The following is a 24264-nucleotide window of genomic DNA, read 5'->3' as shown; positions in this document are numbered from 1 at the left end:
TCGATACGAGAGATGATTATCTGTTTTTTTAGCATTCTCATCTTTCTGTTAGATAAAAAGAGCACCACATTCAGAAAGTTCGACTTTACTCTGTCTGTTGCTACACAATGGATACATTGATTTTCTAGAAAAGACCTGCAGCATCTGATGTTTAAAACAGCAAGGGAATGCAATGTTTTCACATATTTTCATAGCTGTAGCAGCGATTTATCAAACATGCATGGACGGTGCAAAGAAGTGCTGTTTCCATAAAAATGTTTCCCAGTGTAGCCTACAGATACTTTATGCTTTATGTAGCTTGTGTTTTGATCTTCAGCTATTGTCTAGTATCTTTTCAACTTTTCCTATTGTGCACCAAATAAATTAATTATTTCTTGTTTCAATTAGTCTTTTCTGATTGAAATACCATGTTCTAAACTGGACCTGCTCCCACGATATTACTGCACCACATCCTTTATGGTTGGTGATCCCTTTATACCACTATACACATTGTATTTTCTGCCAAGCTACTAAGTAAAACATTCCACTGTACTCAGGGAAATAGTGCAATAAAGCCAAATGTACCATGCATGTTCTCCAATAAAGTTCACATTGCGCAGGCCTGCAGCACTCAGGAGATGCTGTTACATATTGTGCAGGAAATACTGCAAATACTGCAGGATATTTATCTTTGCAGAGCTTGAGGGATGTTGCTGGATTGGCAGAGGAGAGAAAGGGAGTTTAAGATTTGTTGATCAAGTGATTTCAGCATTCAGTGACATGTGTTGTCTCTCGAGAGAGTCAGAGATGTTTTGCTCTCTATGAAACTCTTCCCTCTTGTCCTGTGTATTTTTAAGCAGAGAATACTACTGTTGTTTACACACCTCACTCTTGTTTACTTTACTCTGTAAGTCCCACTCACTCTATGAATTGTTTATGGACCGTTATTCCCTGCAGCTATTGCCTAATGGTTGTCTTTTGTACACAGGGGAATGTGCTGGTTAGCACCAGAAGAGAAAAACAAAAATATTTTATGGGAGAGGATTAATAAAGGCTTTAGTTTGAGTGATTGCTGGTGCGCTCTTTGCAGTGCACCTTGTAGTTGTACTTCCAGTCTGTCTTGCAATCCAAGTCTCTAAAAAAGACTGAACAAAACAACAAATATGAGGACTACTTTTGCTATCAGCTCTTTTAGTGAAATTACTGGTGAAGTGCAGTTTTGCTGCTGAGCCAGAAAATGCCAGACCATGGGATGTTTCCGTTGACTCTCATTTCTCCTCAGCAGTGTATGCCTTTTCACTGTCATTTCCCCCCGTGGAAGCAATTTCCCATGCAGTCCTTTGGAAGGACAGCCAGCTAAACCTCCGAGGACCCCTTTACCTCACCTTTGTTCAAGGCCTCAAAGTGCCTTTATACAGTGTGTGAGTATATACAGTACAACACGTGCATATGCATTTATGAGCTTGTATGTTGGGATATCAATCTGTACACAGAGTGGGTGTGTCTGCTGTGCATTTCATTATAACCTTCCCTTTTTTATTGGCAACTTTTGACATTCTATTTATGTTATTTTTCTGTTTACATGTACATCATAATATACATACTTTTTGTCTGATTTTTAACTTCTTTTAAAAGGAACAGTTGGACATTTTTGGGAAATATGCTTTTTCACTTTCTTGCCAAGAGTTGAGAAGATTTCAGAGTGGTATCAATCTTCTCATCTAACTTGCAGCAAGAAAACGTATACAACTTTTAGACTTTTTACTTTATAAATTTTAACCTGAACCTCCAACCCGGTACCACGCTAAAGCGTGTAATAGACCATTCTGTCCACCAGAGGACAGCGTGTCAGTGTCGCGCTTTGTCTCGCCGAGGCGGTAAATGACACGCGTGTATTAAGGTGTGTGCAGATAGGTTTAGAAAAAATGTCATGGTTGGGCCAGTGGGCTACCTCCGGGTCTGAGAAGTGAAGCCAATGCGGAATTGCCTTAAACTTGCATTCTTTCCAAGGGAGTTGATCTTTAACCCCTTCACAGGGTTTTTTCATTGCATGAAAGTTAATCATAACCTTTTGGTTGCCTAAATATGTCTTCTTTAGTGTTCTGTTGTACTTAGCTCCACCCTCTCGTGTCACTTCTGGTTGCAAAAAAATAAGATGGCGACAGCCAAAATGCCAAACTCGGAGGCTTCAAAACAGCAGTCCACAAACCAATGGGTGACGTCACGTTGACTACGTCCACTTCTTATATACAGTCTATGAGTTAGGCTTAAAATAAGTACATAAACTAAGTAAAATACATACGTAAACAACGTGACATCACTACGGAAAACACATGACAAGCGTCAATACAAAACACAGCACAAACCTCACTAGCGTAAATTACGAAACAAAACGTCTCCTGAGTGAAGGTCCCATTTGTTGGACCCATCTACCTCCCGTCCCATTTTATATGTCATTACATTGCAGTCAGTACAGACTACATGGCGTGAAAATGACACGCCTAAAGCAAGAATGGTGTTCCTTTGCCTTGTGCATTATCGTGTCATTCCTACGCCTTTTCGTTCAACTGGGCTGGAACCTCAGTTGGTCAAGCACGTATCACATCACTTTGAAACTAGTCTGAAAATCAAGTAGGCATCTGTAAAGTTCTCTGCATGAAGAGGAGGAGCAGACTGAATAACAGAATTGTTCATAACAAAGAGAAGTGCAGATGTTCATTTGTGCTTTTTTAAATGGGTTTTATCTGCTGCAGTAAACATGCAAACAAGATCTTTTCTTTCATCTCTGCATACCTTCTGTTGCTGTGACGTCAGTAGCATAATTAAAAAAAAAAAGTTCTGCACTCACTCAAAGTATCTCAAATGCTGACAATTTCATACAAACAAGGTGAAACAAGATTTAGTCAAGATTACACGAAAAGTCTCAATAAAAAGTTGCATGCTGGAGCTTTCAGTAAATGCAGAGTCTTTAAAAAAGTGTCTATGCACACAGCTGCCCATTATTAATGCACATCTCGTTTTCTAAGTGTTCTTACAGTTTGATAATTTCACACACATCTGCCTCCAGGCCCAAAGCTCCAGTCCAGCTCTCCAGATACTGCTGCAGAAGTGCTGACACAGCTAACCTGGGCCTCTCATATCAGACTTTCCTCATTCTTCAAAGAGGTCAGTCAGTTCTGCCCTCTCCTCCCCTCCCAAAGCATCGCTCACTGCCCCCCCACATTCATTAGTCTAATGAGTTCAGCTACCGTCAACGCAGCCAATGTCAGCCGACAGTCACACTTATCAGCCCCGCCGCAGCCCTTATCCAAACAGCCACTCCCTCAAAATGTGATCTGCATCTCTGACCAGATCGATACGGCAAGAACAAATCCTCATCATCACTTTCAAGGTGAAAAACAGAGATAAAAAGTGGAGTTTGTTACTCCAGATGCAAATGCTGATGCTTCAGTTAAAAGTATGAGATTAATGTACATGAAAACAGATTCACATATACACTGTAAATTACTTCACCGTGCATTCACAGTAAATTACTGGCTACTAGTTGCATTACTTTCACAGTAAGGTACTGTATCATTTTTACAGTAAGGTATTGTGAAATGACAGCTATATACAGTGACCTCACAGTAGTTATGCCAGTATATCACTGTGATTTAGCGGTATGCTGCTTTAGAATTATAGTGTAAACTGTACACTGTAAAATATTTGATCGACAGTAAATTACTGGCTACTAGTTGCATTAATCAAACTCAGTAGCCAGTACTGTGCTGTAAATTTACACATAAAAACCATTGTAAAATACTGAAACAGTTTTATCTGTTAACCCATCAATAACTTAAAACATTGAAAAAAATGGTTAAATTCAAATAAACACAAAAACATGATCAATTTTATACATTTATTTAGCATGTAGAGAAACCTCTCCTGATGAATTCACAGTAGCTTGCAGTAATTACGGCTGTAATAGCTATGCCTTGCATTAATTTCACAACAACATTATGAATACTGTATGGTGAATATCACAGTTAAGGCCTGTGATGTAATTATAATGTAATTTATTGTGAATTATTACAGTTGCATCTTGTGAAATCCTGGTAATAATTTACAGTGTACAGTATTATAAAGCAACTTTCCCCATCTTTAATTTACTACTATATCAAGTGAGGCGATTAGCGAAAGCTAATTTTAGGCTTTAATTCCTTTTCCTGGTTCTCGCTGTGCTTTCAAGGACTTTGGTGGTTGGATTTCAGCACACAGAGCAGTTTGGTTATGATCCGTCTGGGGAGAAGAGAGAGCTGATTGTGGGTCGCCTCTATTGGGATTCTGCTTTCACAGATAAGATAGCCCTCGGAGACATGCTGCCTGCAAGCGCATTGTCTTCTATTTCCAAATCCAGTAGATCATATCTGGGTCAGAATATTTGGCTAATTAGGGGGTAAAACAGTTTTTAGTAATTTCTCAGCGAGGGGTTGTGCCACGCTGAGCATATTTTTCAAAGACAATAAGACTGTGACTGCACATCCCCGACGGGCTTTTATACCTCCATTTATAACAACATATCTCCTGCTCATCAGCACTATAATTTCCTGCAGAAATTGTGTTCAGGCACTTGGTATTCAATGGAGGATGTTTATCAGATTATATGAGCCTGTGCAGTCTAATTTGCATGTTTCTGAGGGGCTAGCATCATGACTTCAGCGTGAGGCAGACTTCAGAGCAGGCAAAGATATGATTTTGTCTTTGAACTCTCAGAGCATCCCATTCAAGAGAGCCTGAGTTCAAGATGTTTAATTTCTGCACCCCATCAGATATGCCCCCAGTGCAAATGAGATTTACACACAACCCACAAAAAGACACGGAGATAGCACTAATAGAGCACAGTGCTGCTCCCTCCTCTTCCCCAACAGCTCATCTGTATTCTGTTTAAAGAAAACAGTAGAAACAAGCTGGAGGGCATTTTGTCTGCTTTAGCAGAGCAGGTTGTAATAATGAACATATTTTATAATAATAAAACAGACGTAATTGTAAAAAACAGTTGCTCGAGAATATAACATGTGGCCACACTACTTGAACTATGATGTCCATAAAAACAGGGACATATTAAGCAGGAACTGAAAGATTTTGTTGTTCAAAAGATGTTCGTGAACCAAGGTGAGTGTGACTCAAAGGGGATTGAGCTCCTCTTACCATCTCTCTGCTTCCCTAAGACCAGACCTGAGATCGCTCAGACAACATTCAGAGGTGGTTGCATGTTAATGCCAGGTCTGAACAGGGTCTAACTGCACTCCCTGAATAAATATTGTCTAATTTTTTAAATAAATTAAAAAGCGATTTCAGAGAGAAGCAGACAGTAGGGTCTACACTATGCGTTTGGAGGATAAATTCAGAATGTCAAACTGATTCAGCGGCCAAAAACACGTTAAATAGATAAAGATAGAAGCTACAGCCTACCATCACCTGGCAATCGAGACAGAAGACAATGGAATTAAGGAACAAATGATTCACTGTTATAATCATTAAAAAGCAAAAGCACTGTCTTAGCATAGTGCCAACGCTAGTTAATGATGTGATAACGTACTCTGCTAGTGTTAGCTCCACAGGTTTTTATGTTGAAACGTAACGTTTTAGAAAAACTTATATCTCCTTCCAACCTCTCCGGGTAACAACTATCACTATTACACAACGTTTAACCATGACTAACTCGAAATCCACAAAATCAGCCTGAAAATGAAGGAAAACTGAAACGATTGCATGACAGTCTATGAAGCAGACTCGGATAGTTGTCGGACCCTGGCTGATACTAAAATATGATTGGCCAGTCTGCGTTCGAGGGGCGGGACTGAAGGGTCAATGCAGAGGTCATGTGCTAGAACCACACCTCAGCACTCGGCTGACAGAGATGTAATTAATATGAAGCAAAGTGTTGCGTCCCCTTTGGTCCCTTGGTTTTATGTTTATCCTCTTTATTGTTTTTGGATTTCTTTTTCTCCTCAGGTACACCATGGTCATGTAATTTGATAAAGAGAAAACTATCACAGGGATTTGATGTCAGGGGAGCTTTGCTTCAAGAGTTGCCGTCTGTTCTTAAAGATGCAGTGAATCACTTCCGTATGAGCACCCTGAGGATCCCAGATGGCTGCTGTTACAGACTGGACACCTTCAGTTACAACACAGCTGTGGAAGGCTGATTAAAATAAGCAAGACAAACATTATGACAAGTTGCAATAATAACGTGCGTTCAGACAGAATTCACTTTTTGCAAGACAAAAAATCTCTTCACTTTCTCTCTTAACGCACCGTAAGAATCAGTCATTCCAGCACAACGTGATCTCATCCCTACTCATCATATTTTGCCTTTTGGGCAGAAGCCCCCTTGAGTAGTATATGACGCAGAAAGTTAGCGCCTGGTTAATGACATGACATCGCGTGACATCTTGTAGTTAGTAAAAGTCACTGAAATTTTGGTTTTATATGGGAAATACTACCTCCGTTGCTCTGAGCGTCTAATAATGATGGAGATGGGTTCACATTGGAGTTTAGTTGAAAGCACAGTGCATCTCATACAGACTTTGAAGGATGCCTTGTGCATCAGTATCAAAACGCAGAGGGCCACGGCCCAAGCGCCAGTATTCGACGGCCTTGGAGTGAGACCAGGCTGGCCAGCAGCTCTGTGAAGCTGTAGTTGGCTACCTGCCTGTCTGCCGTCCTACCTGCCTACCTGCACACACTCGAGTACTCATTGTGCGACACTGAAGTCTTCCACAAGCTGCTGAGTACTAACAATAGTCACCCATTCTCTCACACACACACACACACACACACACACACACACACACACACACATGTCTTGCTCAAGGACACTTGGACACTCAGGGGTGAATCCACAATAGGATTGCACGGCTTTTGCGTAATAAATAAGACAAAAAGAAACCATGTAATTCACAAAGGGTGAAACTCACCCTTAACTGCGCTGCCAAGCAAATAGCGACTTGGTGCTGCTGTGTTATTTGCACATATTTAAATGAGGTAATATTCATACATTTAGCGCAAAATCTGCCCCTGAATCCACCAACACAGTGAGATGACGCAAATATCTCTGGCCCTTCACTCTGCCCTATTCATGACTTCCCAGCTGTCCTTGCTCTCACCAGGTAATGACTGATATTCATTCACACAGGCTACATTCAAGGGATGGGGGGAAAAAAAGAAAAATCCAACTCATTTGCTGCTCGCTCGCCTCTTCACCCTTGCATCGGTGGAGAATGAATGTTTTGCAAGCTGCTACACTCTTGAAGGACTGAATGCTGGAGGAGCTGTATTCTTCCCATCAAAGTTCACCAGATAGAAAAGAGACAAGCGGACTCATCATTCAGAAACTGAAATGATAGAATAGGCTTCGCAAACGTGGCTGATGTTTACAATCATATCACTGGTGTGTGATGAATGGAGAAAGAGAAAGAATGAATGAACTTTCTGTGCGGCTGTGGCACTCATGCCACGCACTGTGTCTGAAAATAAGTCGAAAAATCAAAATGTCACAGCCCTGTGTTCAGCGCTGTGAAGGACATATCCATTTTTTTGGGCTCACAAGCATTGTTTCTGTTGGAACAGCACCAGACAGGGGAACTGAGGGAACAGTATGAATATTTAATCAGCGTTACCTCGTTGGCATCCGCTATGCCATCTTTTTTGCAAAGTTGCAAGTTGGGATTTTATTTTGTACTAGCACAGCAGAATGAAAGTTGAGCCGTTTGTGTGGATTTTATTGTCATTTCGGGGTATTGTGCAGAACACATCTCAAAATATCACTCTCCTCAAAACAACGTGAGTCAGAAGACTAACAGTAAAGATTAAAATAACATTCTTTTTATACACTTGTCTGTGTCAGCACTTATGTAATCACTGACAGAAGCAACAAAGGAAACAAACAAATGCAAAGAACACATGCAGAAAACATGACTAACATATGGCTTCATATCTATGTTTCATTATATGGTTGTTTGATAACTGAAGCTCTAGAAACACTGATGTGAATATGTTCACAAAACCACAAGACTCACCTCTGTTGCTTTTTCAACCAGTTATGAAAAGCAGATTGTGCATTACATAGCTTCAATATGTCTAAACTGCACCTGCACATAAAGGTCTAGAGAAGCTATATCTGACCATACAGCACCTTCTGACCCGTAAAGCGCAGCTAGCGTGAGCTCTGCAGCTGTTGTGCAACACATATCCTTTCGTCAATAACGAGGTAGGGAAATGTCCTCTATTTTCTGGCAACAGCAGGCAGATGGTGGGTTTCTTCTGGGAAGCATAATCTCCATGCAGCAAAGCTGAGATAAAACAACTTTAATACTGTAAAATCCCAAGGTTTTATCCCTGTTCTGGTGATAACACACATATGGCTCAACATCTGGGGGGATGGGGTGAACAGCGGCCAGCCAGACGTCATGTGACAACCTAGATAACTTCAATGCAACTACCACTACAGTTAATAATAATAATAATATCAATAATACCATACTGAAGGTGAAGGAGTCGGATACAAATTAGATTAATAACATTTGAAAGATGATTTGATGATTTGACTACTACAGTAGACTGCACATATCAGTGTTAAACATTTCTGGATAACTCACACCCCTTTTATGGAATTAGATGTTTGGCATGGGGTGATAGAAGGCAAAACTACAGATGTTTCAATCTGTTTATACTTGATTTAAGGAGTTACACCGTAGGTTTTGATTCTAGAGTCCTACAGGATGGAGTCCTAAAACCCGGAAATTAATTAGCATTTAAGCACTTCCGGTTCCTTCGTCTAGAAGTCAATGGGTTTTTTGAATGGGTTTTTAGTTAGATGTCTGAAATAAGGTCTTTGGTAAACACAAGCTTAAGAGATTTTAACGTTTTGTTCTATGTTATTATTTTCAATAATCCAAATCCAATGGAAAAATCCTGTTGGCTTTTAGTCGAGGGAACCAGGGTGTTGCTAACATCGTGGATGGCGTACAAAAATACGTCAAACCCCTGGAGCACTCTATAAGAAGTGGACGTAGTCACCGTGAAGCCACCCATTGGTTTGTGGACTGCCATTTTGAAGCCTTGAGTTTGTCATTTTGGCCATCATCATCTTGGTATTTGGCTGTTGCCATATTGTTTTTTGCAACCAGAAGTGACACAAGAGGGTGGCGCTAAGTATAACCGAACGCTGAATAAGGCAACCAATTAACTTTCATGAACTGAAAACAGACTGTGAAAGGGTTAAAGTTCTACGACGAAAACACGGATAACTCCCAGACCGGACCAACGCCGTGTAGCAACCTGTCAATCACAAGTTAGCCACGCCCTAAAGCATACCCTGTTTTATGGTCTATTTGACTCTAAATGGGACCATAATTTACCAAATGAACATCATGCTGTATTGAAGAAGACCTGAAAATAGCGATTGAGAACCGTAAACTCATGTTTACAATGTTTACTGAGGTAATAAATCAAGTGAGAAGTAGGGTCATTTTCTCATAGACTTGTATACAATCAGACTTCTTTTTGCAACCAGAGGAGTCGCCCCCTGCTGGATGTTAGAAAGAATGCAAGTTTAAGGCACTGCAGCATTGGCTCCACTTCTCAGACACCGAGGTAGCCCGCTGGTTGTATTCAATGATAGCGCCACCGGAGCACTACATGCATTCATTGTAAATGATCAGGCTGTATCCTACTTTAATTATATTCCCCACAGTAACTGTGTTTATATTGTATTGTATATTTTATTATGAGACTATTCTATGCAATTGTGGCAACCATGTTGTTTCATTCGCAGTGACAGAGAGCGGGAGTCACGGTGTGCAGAGGGTTTGCAGTGGAGATGGCTTTGCTACATGTGTCTTATTGAAAATGAATAGATTTCTGAGCCTTTCTTCAACTTTCTCATGTTGTTTTCACTCAACAATCCCCGCCGGCATCAGACACTTACAGGAGCAAACACAAGCAGCCCGAGCTGCTCAATCACAGTTCTCGCAGTCCCAATGTGGTATCTCCGTAGCCGCCGCAGCACCGACGTGCAGTTGCTTTTTTGAGTGCAGCTACAGTACAACTATAAACCCAGCTTACAGGTTCCATGTGGAGTTTTTTTGAGGTCGATCCCCGTTTTGTTTATCTCATGCATGCACCCAAGGGCTCACATGCACGTGCATGGTTTCAAGAAATCCAAATAAGGGCAACTGGAGGAAACTGATGTAAAATCTCTGTCTCAAATCTGTTTGTCTCAAATCAAGTGTTTACTGTATGATTTGATGTTATTTATAACCTGTAGTTATGAAACATCCTCTGTGACTCCCGTCTGCATCACATTAACAACAATGTTTTTTATGTTTGTGTTGTTTATCAAAGAGCACAACCACGCTTTCCGGTTCGCCGCTCTTGAAGAAAGTCTTGTGGGATAATGGGTCTTAAAAGCAACTAGTACCTTGAATATTAGGTTATGAAGTGTGAACATTTCTCTCTGTTCAGACGTTCTCAGTGTCGTTGTTGTTGTTGCTGCTGCATGTTTATTCACTTTCACTCTTATCCAAGATTTCTCAAGACTGAGAGCTTTATTTATTATTTCCGTATTCTATTGGAAAGGTCAGGGTTGCGTGTGCGTGCTGAGAATAATGATTTATACTGTGCATCGTGTACCTAACACTCCCATACAGTAAATAAAGGAATATAGTAAAAGAAAATAAATTAGAAATAAAGATCTGTCTAGTCACTAGTACATTAATATATATTTCAAAAGCCTGTCTGTTTTCTGATTTGCTGTTTTTGCCATTTGCTGTTAATGCAAACTCAGAACCTCCTCCATGTTTACTTGTGGTATTGGCAAATTCAGGAGAATGTACATTTCCACTAATTCCATCAGTACAGTGTCTCAATCTCATCTACTTTCGGCTATTTTGATTGCGGATACGCTACGGTCAGATGAAACTTTACACTTCCCGCAAGATGCTTCATATTAAAAGGGCATTATTTCTCTCTTTCATGGTAGACTTCTAATTTGAAATATATGCAGGAAGTATTTTTAGTCTCATTGACGATGGCTTAAAAGATACAGCGTGTAGGATTTGGCGACATCTAGTGGTGCTGTTGCAGATTGCAACCAACTGAGTTCACCTCCACTCACTCCTCCCTTTCCAAGACGGCGGTAACTTTAGGAGCAACGGAAGTCGGCGGTACCACGGTTTTGCACTATGCGGCTCTCTTTAACGCAGTTTCACAAGCGTATCAGAGAACTACGGTGGCCTTCAGGTAACGTAAAAACGTGTCCATTCTGAGCTACTGTAGAAACATGGCAGAGCAACATGGCGGAGCAACATGGCGGACTCTGTGAAGAGGACCCGCTCCATATGTAGATATGAAGGGCTCATTCTAAGCTAAAGGATGCACAACGATTTTTTGTTTCAGGTGATTATACACTAATGAAAACACAGCTATGAATATTATATTTCATTTCTGCAAATAGATCCACCGAAATGTTACACACAGTTCAGCAATCACAAAAAAACAGAAAGGAGAAGACAATAGAAATAATTAATGAATAAAAAGTGCATCATGTTGAATTTACTATCACCTGTCAGATGTTTTTGGCCCATGTTCCTGTAAAGATAGCATAAAGTGCAGGAGGAAAGGAGTCCCTGAGCACCATCCAGAGGCACATAATGGAAAGTGAGGTCCATGACATTCATCCAAACTGACCGTGATGTAGTGCACGCATGTAAATGTCAGAGGTGACGATCATATAGAAGCATGTAACTCACCAGCAAACATCCCCAGATGAGAGATGAATTATGGGAATGGAGGCTCCAGAGCTGGAAAGGAGAAGACATTTATAGCTCTATCATGGAAATGGATTTCACTATTCATTACCCCGAGGACTGATGACATGACTTTTAATGCTGAATCATTGTACCATGACTTATCCTATCCATCTTGCCTCTCAATACTGTACAGCAATGAGACATCTTGCATTACAGCATCTTTGTCATACTTAGTGTACACATTAACAGTATGATAACTTATTAGCTGTTATTTGACAGCTTAACTTCTCGGTTTTAGTTAGTCACTGTTACATTTGTCAGCTGTGGATCTTTCAGGCTATTCGTTCCAGTAGTCAACCCTCCCTCTCCCTAGCTTCCACAGCAACCGAGATCCTAAATGTGTTAGCAAGTGAAAGGTGCTGTGAGCTGAAATACTCAGAAAGGTTGGTGTGGAAGCGACAGATGGATCTGACAGTGAATCAGACCTGGTGACGGTGGCGGTGGTGGAGAGGAGGAGGAGGAGGGTGGGCGCAACATCACACAGAGGGACACGGAGAGGACGCGGAGGAGAAAAAAAGGAAGACATGAGAAACGGAAAAGGGTGAGAAGAAGATATGTGGGCGTCGAGCGCGGCGACATGAGACAGATTAATTCACACGGGAAAGGGCATGTTAAATGAAAGCCGGGTCTGTGACAGGACTGCACCCATCTCTCCTCAAAGACAGCACACACATCCATGTATAAGCCAGCAGTACATCCCCTCTCTGCTCCTCTCACAAGTTGTTAGCTTGTTGACAAAGAGTTTGTGGCTGTAAACTTTGTCTCCAGCTGAGGCGGTGAAATCTTTTGCTACTGTATTGTGATTTGACTTTGTACTATGGTGTTTACAGCTGAGCTCTGCGCTCGCAAACAGCTCCTCAGGTAGCAATGGCATAGCAGCACACTCATACTGTTGTTTTGGTATTATTTAGTGCCATAAACAGACGGATCACCGCATTTAAAACCGATTTATTACTTAGCTGTTATCAGCGGCCTGTGTGGACTCCTTACAAGCACAGAGTTACTGTTGAAACAAGAGGTGCAGTGTTCTTGGAAAGAGTGCGATATTAAACTCAAAGGTGTGTGACGAACATGCATATTGTTCAGTGGTCAACCTCTTGGTCTTAAAAGTGAAGCCAATGCTGAAGTGCCTTAAACATGGATTCTTTCTAATACCAACAGGGGTCGACTCCTCTGGTTGCAAAAAGAAGTCAGATTTTCTATGAGAAAATGAGCCTACTTCTCACGTGATTTATTACCTCAGTAAACATTGTAAACATGAGTTTATGGTCTTAGTCGCTAGTTTCAAGTCTTCTTCAATACAGCATGATGTTCATTTAGTAAATTATGGTCCCATTTACAGTCAAATAGACCATAAAGCAGGATATGCTTTAGGGCATGGCTACCTTGTGATTGACAAGCTGCTACCACAGCGTTGTCCGCTCTGGAGGTTATCCGTGTTTTCGTCTTACAACTTTCACAGTGTGTTTTCAGTTCATGGAAGTTAAGTGTCACAATTTGGTTGCCTAAAAATGTCTTCAGTTGTATACTTAGCTCCACCCTCTCGTGTCACTTCTGGTTGCAAAAAAAAAATGATGTTAACGGGCAAAAACCAAGATGGCGATAGCCAAAGTGCCGACTTGAGGCTTCCAAACGGCAGTCCACAAACCAATGGGTGACGTCACGGTGACTACTTGTGCCTTAAAATGGGGTCGTGTTTACCGTGTTCACTAGAGGAGTCCACATGAACGCCCCCCTCTTGACGTATTCACGACCTAATCAGTGGAAAGTTTCTGAAAGCTCAGAGTTCACGAGTTGTGACGTGTTTGTTGACGTTGTCAGAAATGGCGGAGGCCATGGAAATAAATTTTTCTGCACATAATAAGTGAATATATTGTAATTTTAGTTGTAATATACACTGTCTTTTATTTCACCAAAAACACACAGTGGGATGGAAATATGTTGATGACAAAGGAAAATTCTATTCAGCTCTCATTTCTTGTGCCGGAAACATAATTTATCAAATTAAACATGTACCAGCTGGCAAATTATGCACCAATTACACTGTAAATCACAGATGACTCTGCGGCATGACAGTGACTGCACACCGCTGTTAAACTCTTCCCCGATTGCTGCACCCCGGCAGCGAGCGAGTATCCTCTCACACAACGGCCGACTCGATTCAAACTTGAAACACACGCGCCTCCATCTGTACAGCCCCACTGAAAGCAATAGTATCCCAGAGCCCAGGCGTCCCTATTCCCAAGACTACGCTTTACTCTGCTTGGCTGGGTTTATTAATGCCACCCTTCCACATTATCCATCATTTCTCTCTGGCAAAGTCCTGACAGTTAATTAGATGCCACATTTGCTAGAACTATATTAGGCATTAAACACTAAAAAAAGCTTTAAAAAAAGCCAGTAATCATGACCTATGATGCCAACAAAACAGACATGTCATATAAACGGAGAAAGTGAGATACAGCACAGCTAAATGTTATAAACTTTTAAATCTAAAAGGGGAGGAACATCGGATGGGCTCCATTCATCACTGTGTCTGACTGTGTCCAGACTCACTGAGGTCAGACACTGATGAATGATTCTCCGTTTCAAAACCCACAGCTTTAGGTCACTATGTTAGTACTTGAACCAAACCGTACCCTGTAAAATAATACTGCTCTACGGCAGCCGAGAATAAAGGCTCATTTCACCCAAATGACTCAGATTAAACATGTTTTGACTGCTTTATTGAAATGATTTGCACTACAAATGCAATTCAGTTGCAATTGAGTTGAAATTTTGAGTTTAGAGCTGCAATTAGTAATTGATAACTATTAAATTAATCGCCAACTATATTGATCATTTTTTAGTTTTAGTAATTTTTTAGGAAATTAAAAGCCAACATTTTCTGATTCCAGCTTCTTAAATGTGAATATTTGTTGGTTTCTTTACTCCTCTATGACTGTAAACTGAATATCTTTGAGTTGTGGACAAAACAAGTCATTTGAGGACGTCATCTTGGGCTTTGGGAAACACTGATTAACATTTTTCACCATTTTCTGACATTTTATAGACCAAACAATGGGTAGTTTCAGCCCTACTTAACTTATTCCTAAAATAAATTTGTGATCTGTTGATAATACATAATTCTGTAGAGCTAAAACTTTTCACCACAAACCAAATATTAAGCATAAAAATAAGAATATGACAGATTAGACTATATTGTTTCATGGTCTGCACTGTACAATGGAGTATTAATATCACTGTTCGGACAGATACAAATCAGACATTTTGAGAATTAAATCAAAATTTAACAAGAAAAACTTTTAGATAAGAAAAGTTACAACGGAAAGGGCTGTGTGACGGCAAGATAAAGCAGTGAAAATATTCTAAATATAGCGTACACTTAAACTGATATTGATTTTTCTTAGGTGGGCCTTTCTTTTAGGCGGCTAAAATATGTTTTGCTGCCGACCCCGTCCACAGCAATATATTGCTTTTCTTCCATGCGGTAACTCCTGTCTATTTCTCCAAACTGGAGGCATGCTGACTGTCATCTACTGCAGGTAGTACACTGACTATGGATGAGTACCTCATACAACCCCACTTCAAAACACCCAAACTATCCCTTTAGGCATTTCTCGACCAGTCCATACTGTAGCCTACAGTTACTCTTTGTACTTGTAAAAGACTTGTGTTTGGACTTCACTGTCACTTTCTGATGAGTCACAACATTTTTCTCAAATTTCAAATTTAATCTCAAAATATTGCATTATTTTTTTCTATCCGTGGCTCTAATACTTTGCCGTACTATTGCATAGAGAAGCTCTATAAGGGGATCAAATGATAGAGAGGCTCTACATACACAGCAAACATCCGTGACATCCTTTGGGGAATGAAGCCCCAAGAGGAGAATTGCTTCTCGTGTGAGATAGACGGAACGCTCAATGTGTCATCCGTCTTTGATCCATCCTACTCTTCACATCCCACTTTGATATGATAATATAAAGGTATCATACATGTTCTCTGGGTAAAACTATTGTTTGGTGATGTAAATGTATTTCTGTAAGATACCATAACAGTCATTTTTATAGGCCAGTAGTGATGCCCCTTGAGAACGTGATTAATGGCAGATCTTCCCATAAAAGTATAAATAGTGGCCCACATAACACAGGATTGTGATTATAGTGATAGGCAGTATAGGTTTTGAGTGATACTGTCTGATCAACAAAACACAACCCATGAAAGCAGTCAGGAGGAATAATAGGCTACATCAGGCTGGTCTCATACACTGTTCGTAGCTATACCTGCGAAAAGTAACGTATTGTAATTCGTATATATGTCTCACAAAATCAATTCATATGTAATCCACGTAATCGTGAACCAGGAAGTATAAAGAGCGACAAACGCTGCAATTATCAAAACTGTCCACTTATCTTTATAATTTCTGTTGCTCTCGGTTACTTCCCCGTCTACCAAACCTTTATTGACAGTTGTACTAGTCTTACAGTCTCCAGGCATTTGTATTTGTCCACAACATATTTGCAGAGCTGTCTGGTACAAACACAGTTTTCAAATGTTTGCTACTGAGGCACAGAGCAGATCAATAAAGAAGCTTAACTCAAACCTAATTATACGTACATTCCTTTAAGGACGCACAGTGATCATAATGTCTATCTCCATTAACGACCTTGAAAAATCTAAATCCAACTAGTTTGTTTACCCTCCCAGAAGCTCCCACTGTTGTCAGCCAACATAAAACCTCTTACTGAACCATTTGAATTTCCTCCTCACTAGAATGCATTGCACATTATTTTACACCAGGTATTTTTCCTGTTGTATACATTATGTATGTAGACATAAATGTCATTGAGTGGTATAGCACAATTCTAAATAATGGATGAAATATAACATAATGACCTTCAAGGGTATGATTTCATAAAATGTATGTTTCCATAAAAGCTGGAGGACTGAAAGTCCTCAGTGTTCGTTATGCAGCGGCTCTGAGCGGAGTGGAGTAATCATAGCTCCAGATGACCTCCTTTTAGTTACGTTTGATACGGGGCGTAGCGGTGTGCCTCTAAAGAACGCTCATTTCAACACATTGGGTTTGATTTGCGTGCAACACTGCACTTATAATGCCTCGAATTAACCCTGACAGGGAAAGAAGGCAGTCTCAGACTCCCACTGCTGTCTTAGCTTCTGCAGCGCTCTTGTCAAGATAGGAATTCACGAGCTCAGCTTTGTATGTGCACTGTGTTTGTAAACACGAGCGCACACACACACACACACACACAGTGTTTGTGTCATGAACTGTGATTTAGCAGCTCCCTGTGAAATGTTTGCGATGCAGCTTTATGACATGAATAATTGGGAAATAAACAGGCCGTGGCCTAAGCTGAGGTTTTAAAACCCAGTTGAAGCTTGGCTTTCTCCAAAGTACAGACGGCAGCTTCCTAGATCTCAAATTAGCATCCCAAATTTACATATCTGCTTGCATATTCATGTTCATATCCGGAGCGATTTAGATTCCCATGCCAGTCATGCAGCTCACCTGAGATGACAATAAGCTCCAGCTACCGAGCATCTTCTTTCAGGGCTATTATCAACTTCAACTTCTATCCTGTAGGTGCAAACTTTTTGGTCACGATTCGATTTTCGATTTAAACAAGGCATTGTTGTGTGTACCACACTAAGGCCATATGATCAAATCTAAATAATCTATTTAATATGTAATAACAATAACTTATTATTTCACCAGTCAATTGGGGAACAAGCTGTTAAACAACAAAAAGAAGTTCCACTAGATGGCAGGAAGGAACTTTACAACAACTAGAGTTTCTCATAATTTAGGAGGTGCACCTGAATGCCCCGTGACGTCCCAGTCGGCAGCCACATGCTTTATCAGACAAAGCGATGTAGACACGCAATCAATTTTAAGTGGAGATACTGCAACTGCAGCTGAAATCGGCAAAAGGTTTGCTGAGCGCTGTTTTCTTCGGTAGCTGCAGTCTCTAAATCTTCTGCAGTTTTTCTGTCAACAACACATTCGTTGTTTACATAACTCACAGGGAAGGCAAAATGTAGCCACACCGGTGACTTCAGGGAAGCAGGAGGATTTTCCAGTTCTGTTGTTTCTCCGTCAACTCTGACTTTGGCCGTGGTCATGGTGTCTCGAATTGCAGCTGCAGGCTAACGGTAAGATACTCTGTATTGTCTTTGAAGTGATTTTTTCCTTCGCACGCACGCAAGTAGGTGGCGGCGAAAGAAAAGAAATACTGGGAGAATCCCCGATCCTGCTTTTGACTTCGAAGCTCGAAATAGAAGCTCATTTCGATCAATATTTGATTTAGAATTGAAATCGTGACATCCCTACTTTTTATATTTCATTACTTTTTTTCAAAGCAACTCTTCCACCTCCGTAAGTGTGAATTAACATGTGGCTGAAGCCTTCTTATTTCATCCACTCTCTCACTGAAGTCTTCTTCTTAAACTTGAAATGAAGGGGATTTTTCATTTTCAAAGTGTCAGATTTTTCTTGAAATTCTTATGCTGGAAATAAATGTGCTGATCCGAGAGCAGACATGAGCGAAATAAAGTATGCAGCCATGTGTGTTGTAACAGTAAAAATCCAAAGAAAGGAATTCTGTTAAATTGTTTACTATCTTATTGTCTTTAATGTTTTTCTGTCTTCAGTTGAGTACACATGAGGGGTGTACATAAAGTTGGTGAAAAAATCTTCAAGCTGTAAATGTATTACATGAATCCACGTTTGCAAGACATCACTTGTCGTCATCTTTCTTTTTTCTATTTTCAGTTTTTATCCTTCCATTGTTATGAAAATGCAATCAGTTCAGTTTGGTGAGCCACACAAAGGCACTCTGAAATGCAAATGCTCAGCGACTCAGCCTTAATCAAAGCGAATAATTATCCACGGCCTGTCAAGATGCATTGATCTGATTTCAGCGTTGGTTGTGCCTACATTTTTAGAAGTGATGCACGTTGGACATGCAGTTTTTTTTTTATCACGGAGACTCATTACACATAACGCTGCACACTGTAAAATGATGGTGTGTTATATATATCATATTATAATACATACGGCTTACTGGTGAGCATCATTTCAGTCTCAAATCTCAAGGAGGGTTTAAATTAACGTTTCTAAATAGCGTTACAGCTAACAAAAAATGTGCAGGCTACCATACAAATATGAAATAAAAAACAAAGAAAGGCTACCATACACTGCATTTGGAAATACACACACACACACACACACACACACACACACCTCTCTCGCTTGCTCTCTGTGGGGTGAAAGTTGCATGTGTGTGTCTGCCCTTACAGAAACATTCAATCTCTTAACATGCCTTTCATGCCTGTCATCAAATTGGAAAATGTGTTACCATGGCAACAGTGTCTCAGGCACAGCCTCTGGTGACAGCCTCTAGCCAGTCCCTGCACACACACACGCACACATGCACACACACATGTACACACATACACACACGCACACACGCACACACACGCTGAGCTGTAGCACGAGCAGGTGAAATATCTGCACATCAAAGGGAGCCACACTGACCTGCCTACTGCTGTTTTAAAGCACCAATAAATTTCCCACTGATCTCTGTCTACAGGTGGGGAACTGGGAGCGACTTCAAATGCGTTCTCAAAGCAACAAACGCTGACAACATCTGACGCCTGCAATATTGCCACTTTCTGGCAAACGGCAACACTCAATGAATTATTCCTGAAAAGTGCCATCATATGCCACGTAAATGTGGCAGCTTCCTGAGATGACTCACTTGGCATTTAGACCACATTATGCTTTACATGAAAAGGTCCAACATGATATAGGGGTGGGGTAAAAAAAATCTATTCACCTATGCATCGGATGCAATATCCGTGCTGTATACATCAACCAAAACAAACCGCAGTGAGTCAAAACGAGAAAGTAGGAAACGGTGGAGGCTGATCCAATTTCCCTGAATTTGGAACAAGAATGTTTTTTTTTATTTTATTGCCCAATTCCTCGGAGTGTGCCCTATTTGTAATAAATTGACATCTTTGCTCTAAAATGCTGTGTATAATTGCAACTACATGTAGACAGGTGCAGATGTCTACTCGACTGGAGTAATCCTCCAAACTATGATGCATCTCATACATTTGACTGAGCCATAACTCAGTGGTCATGCAACCCACAAGGACGCATTTTAGGTTTTTCAGGTGTCATTTGTACGTCACGCAACAAAACTACGGTAACGTCCGCAGATAGGTTTAGGCAACAAAACTACTTTGTTCGATTTTTTTTTTAAAACGTCATGGTTGGGCTTGAAATAAGCATGGAAACTAAGTAAAATACGTATGTAAACAACGTAGCATAAGTACAGAAAAATCATCAAAAACGTCACTAACGTAACACAACACCTGATACGTGTTTGACACATTCACCTCTCCGCCCACCCATAAGCAGTCGCTCTCACTTTTTATTCTACGTCACAAGCTCTACGAGAGTACCATATTCACGCACATGCATTTAAATTGGAGTCAGTACAGATTACATGGCATACAAATGACAAGCCCAAAGCAAAAATGGCGTTCTTATTGCACGATTTTGGCACATTATTGTATCATTTAAAGGGACTATTTGTAACTTTGTACACGCATAAATGTAGCGGGTCGTCACACATGCGCGCTCGCATATGCGCGTTCGCGTGTAGCCGCTGTACCCTCCTCCTCTGCCTGCTCGCCTTCACTCAGACAGCTCAGCTCGCTCCACCTCTAGACGTGAACGCGCGCTCACTCCTCACTGCAGAAGAGTTAGTTTAGCTCTGAGAATATCTAGTGAATGTACAGGGGACGTTTGTGCAGAAATAACTGCTGCAGCTCCTCCAGACCAACAGAGGTTTTCCGTGTCTTGTGAAGTGACGGAGCTTTACGTTGTCTTCTCGTTACTGACCGGGTGCCGGTGTCTCCTCTGCTCTCTCCGGCTGCGGGCGGAGAGAGCAGAGGAGACACGCTGGAGAGCCCCGCTGCCTCAGCCTGCACGTAGGCAGGAAAAGCCAACACTAGGATCAGATCTAAATCATGTTCATGGAGAGACCTTCGTCTGGTCAGCTAACATTACTGCCAAGCAGCTGAAATATAGAGTGATATTGTGGTTTTAGCTGACTTGAGTCGCCTCACTGTTTTGAGCGATGCTCGTTCAGGTATATTGAGAGTGAGCAAGCGCGAGCCCGACGCTGACTTTCGTTGATTTCACGGCCACAGGTGTCGCTGTTAAGAAGCATTTCTGAAAGTTACAAATAGTCCCTTTAAACGCCTTTTCATGCGACCGGGCTGGATCATGAGTCTGGCTCAGTTGAAATTGTGCACCTTTGTACAAAGCTGCAATGTTCCCAGGACTTTCTCCAGAAATTGGCGTGATTATCGGTTTGATGCATGCAGATCCTGATTCCTCATTCAGATGCAGATTTAAAACTATTTTCTATTATTAAAACAAATTCAGATGAGCGTTGTTGGAGGAATGTGCTCTCTGAGTGCTTCCTAAGTTCTTATGCTTATTACATTTCACAGTTGATTGTGAAGTACTTTGCTTTCTGGAGTAACTTTGCTTTTGAAGACTGCAAATTGGCAACAGATTGAGAGGTCGACACGGCAAACAGTTTCTCAGATGCCTGTTTCACCATCGACAGACTTCAGAAGCGTTCTGTTTTAATTGTCTAAAAGCATAATATCTTCAGTTTTACTAACAAAAAGCTGTTTTTCCTCTTGTGCATGCTGTGTAGCAGAGCCTATCAGGCAGTTACAATGAACTCTTTAGTTGTTGGCGATTAAATCTTTTTTCCATTTATATGCTAAGCCACAAAACGGGTTTGCGCCAACATCATCTTCAGTGATCGTAATCTTTATGACACAAAATGGAAATGCGGCGAGCGTGGCCCTGAACTGCCCGCGCTGCTCAGATCCCAGCCTCAGCATGTAGGCGAGGGGTCAGGACCTGTCAGTGTGGCACCAGGCCTCTTATCATGTGGATGCTGGACAGAGTGTAGGGAACTCTGTGGAAGGACTGTGGAGTTTGAAAGAGGATTGTTTCCGACAAGGACCACGAGGTCCTGATTATTATTACAGTCCTGAGGGTTGCAGAGAGAAATAATAACAGAAGGACAAATGAGAATGTGGAAACTCAGAACCGAGAGGATGTGAATGCACAAGGGCCTCGGGACAAAACAGTCATACAAGACAAGACCCAAGTGAGGACAAACTATGGTCCCATCTCTTCTTGTAGAAAAAAGGCCCAGGGCTGGTGAACTTGACAGATGGTGGCTGTTATTTGTAGATTGTTCCCCTTTCTCTTTTGTCTTCAACCTTGAGAAAAGATGTAGAAAAATGAAACTTTTATTCATCCAAAATAAATGAATTTTATGATTGATATTCTTGTGCAAATCAGGATTTTAAGGTTTTCTCAAGCTGACATTAAAGGCCTTTACACACTGGGGGCGTTTTTTTTCGTGCGATTAATTCACACGTTAATATATTTTTTCAAACTGTTGTTTTTGTCATGAGTACTTTCACACAGAATGCAAATATTACACGGCAAAAAAGCGTCAGAAAAAGTGTCAGAATGGACATATTCAATACGTACACTCGTAGTGTACAACAACACCAAGACGGCTATTACTCCTTTCAACCTTGACAAAGGAAGCGCATACCAGATCCACTCTTTCCAATCTTACTGTTCACAATAAAAGCCCTAGACATATAAACTGCATACAATGCATACAGTCTTTTCAAAATAAACTTCAGTCTTCACAGAAAACAATAATTAAGAGAAAAAGTATTTTGACTAAAAGTTAACTAAAATGTAATGATTCTTTGGTGACTAAAACTAGACTAAAACTACGAAGGATAAAAAATGACACATTTTCAATTTAAGACTAAGACTAAGAATAAAACTAAAATAGCTGCGAAAATTAACACTGCATCCAAACATGTTGTTCACATTGCATTGTATTGATAAGCAAGCAGCAAAGGTTGGTGGTGCTGTAGCTTATTGGCCGTAATGACGCTCTCCTGTTATTCCCTGGAAGAGAAACTGAAGTGGAAGTATTTTTGGGGGCATGTAAGAGGCTTAGAGGAGGCTGGGTTCATCATTAGCTGCTGCATGCTAACACTGGAAACCTAAATGAAATATTCAGTGCTGTGCTGGAATGTCTGAAGCTTTCTTCTGCTTCAACAAGATTATTTTAATTTATTAAGACACAACAATGGGCGAGGCAGAGGAAAAGCCCATACAAGCTCCCTTGGTATTTATGAGGACTCAAATCTATCAAAGTAGACGTTTTAAAAAAAAAGACAAAACACATGTAGATGTGTCCTTTCTTGATTCATATTTCATACGGTGCACTTGTGCGCTGGCGTTACAAGCTGTATATTCAGTCCACTGAACTTCTTGCTCCGTGTGGTGAAGATGGTTTTCATTATGCACCGATGAACATCGCTAAAAGGAAAGTTTTCAGTTCATTTGGATCAGGAGAGAAAAGCAAGGCTGTGCTGCACTTCTGTCTCTCTTCTATAATCGACTGCAGCTGCATGTCTGCTGCAATTCATTCAATATTCTTACATTTTGTAAGTCTCTTACATTCAATGAAAACTGGCAGGAGGACTCACACCTCATTGGTTGCTGATTGAGCATCTTGTCATGTAGCCATGACGTTGGCAGAGCATCAATATACACTTCACTGATTTTCATCCTACGGCAGTTTTTCTCATTCGCTTTGGCTCAATTCTCAAATGAGAATTATTTTTTTCAAAAACATTAGCTCAAATATCTGAACAATTAGTTTGTTGTTCACAACAGATTGGAATTTCTCATTCATTCAAGCAAATTACATGTTTTTGGCACATGTGTGCAAAGAGTGAGTACAATTGTGTACAATTTTCACAATAACTACTTGCACATGTCTTGCTGATCAAAACTGATGCGTTGATTTTCAGTAAAGTTGTCTTCCTCTTCACACCTTCTAAACACTCTTTCATCATTTGAGCCATCACATGCAATATGATCCATTCAGTTACCAAAATCTGTCAGACATACATGTATATTCCATAAGTATCTATGACACAGTGTTACGTAGAGTGAGGAGATACAATTAGATGTTTTTTTACTGAACAACTGCAGGTTTTCTCATTGTTGTGGGGTTTTAAAAATAAAATTATTGGCATGGATGTCATTTTGTGGCAACTTTTCTGTTCACTGTATAGGACTTTACATGAATTTTCTGTTAACACATTGCTACACAAATATATTTACTGTATAAACACAAATCTCCATAACCTTTTTCTGTGTATACAGTATTGTAGGCTAAAGTATTGAATTTTCCCAGTAAACTTTGACCTACTGTTGAAATGGCTCAGTGCGATACACAACAGCCTTCAGCTAGACAAAACTGAC

The 24264-nt window shown here is 40.6% G+C and overlaps 1 protein-coding gene and 1 long non-coding RNA gene across 2 annotated transcripts in view; one reads left to right on the top strand and one right to left on the bottom strand.

The window, feature by feature from the left end:
* Positions 1-24264, bottom strand: part of b3gat1a (beta-1,3-glucuronyltransferase 1 (glucuronosyltransferase P) a) — a 167314-nt gene that overhangs the window by 107698 nt on the left and 35352 nt on the right. The window lies entirely within an intron of this gene.
* LOC141770740 (uncharacterized) lies at positions 17685-20018 on the top strand. Its single transcript, XR_012594616.1, has 2 exons — positions 17685-18008; positions 19448-20018. It is a non-coding gene; the product is annotated as an uncharacterized LOC141770740 (long non-coding RNA).

Source organism: Sebastes fasciatus, chromosome 7 (assembly GCF_043250625.1).
Source record: "Sebastes fasciatus isolate fSebFas1 chromosome 7, fSebFas1.pri, whole genome shotgun sequence".
Taxonomy (NCBI): Eukaryota; Metazoa; Chordata; class Actinopteri; order Perciformes; family Sebastidae; genus Sebastes; species Sebastes fasciatus.
The sequence above is the reverse complement of the archived record's forward strand: the minus strand, read 5'-3'. Positions and strand labels throughout refer to the sequence as shown.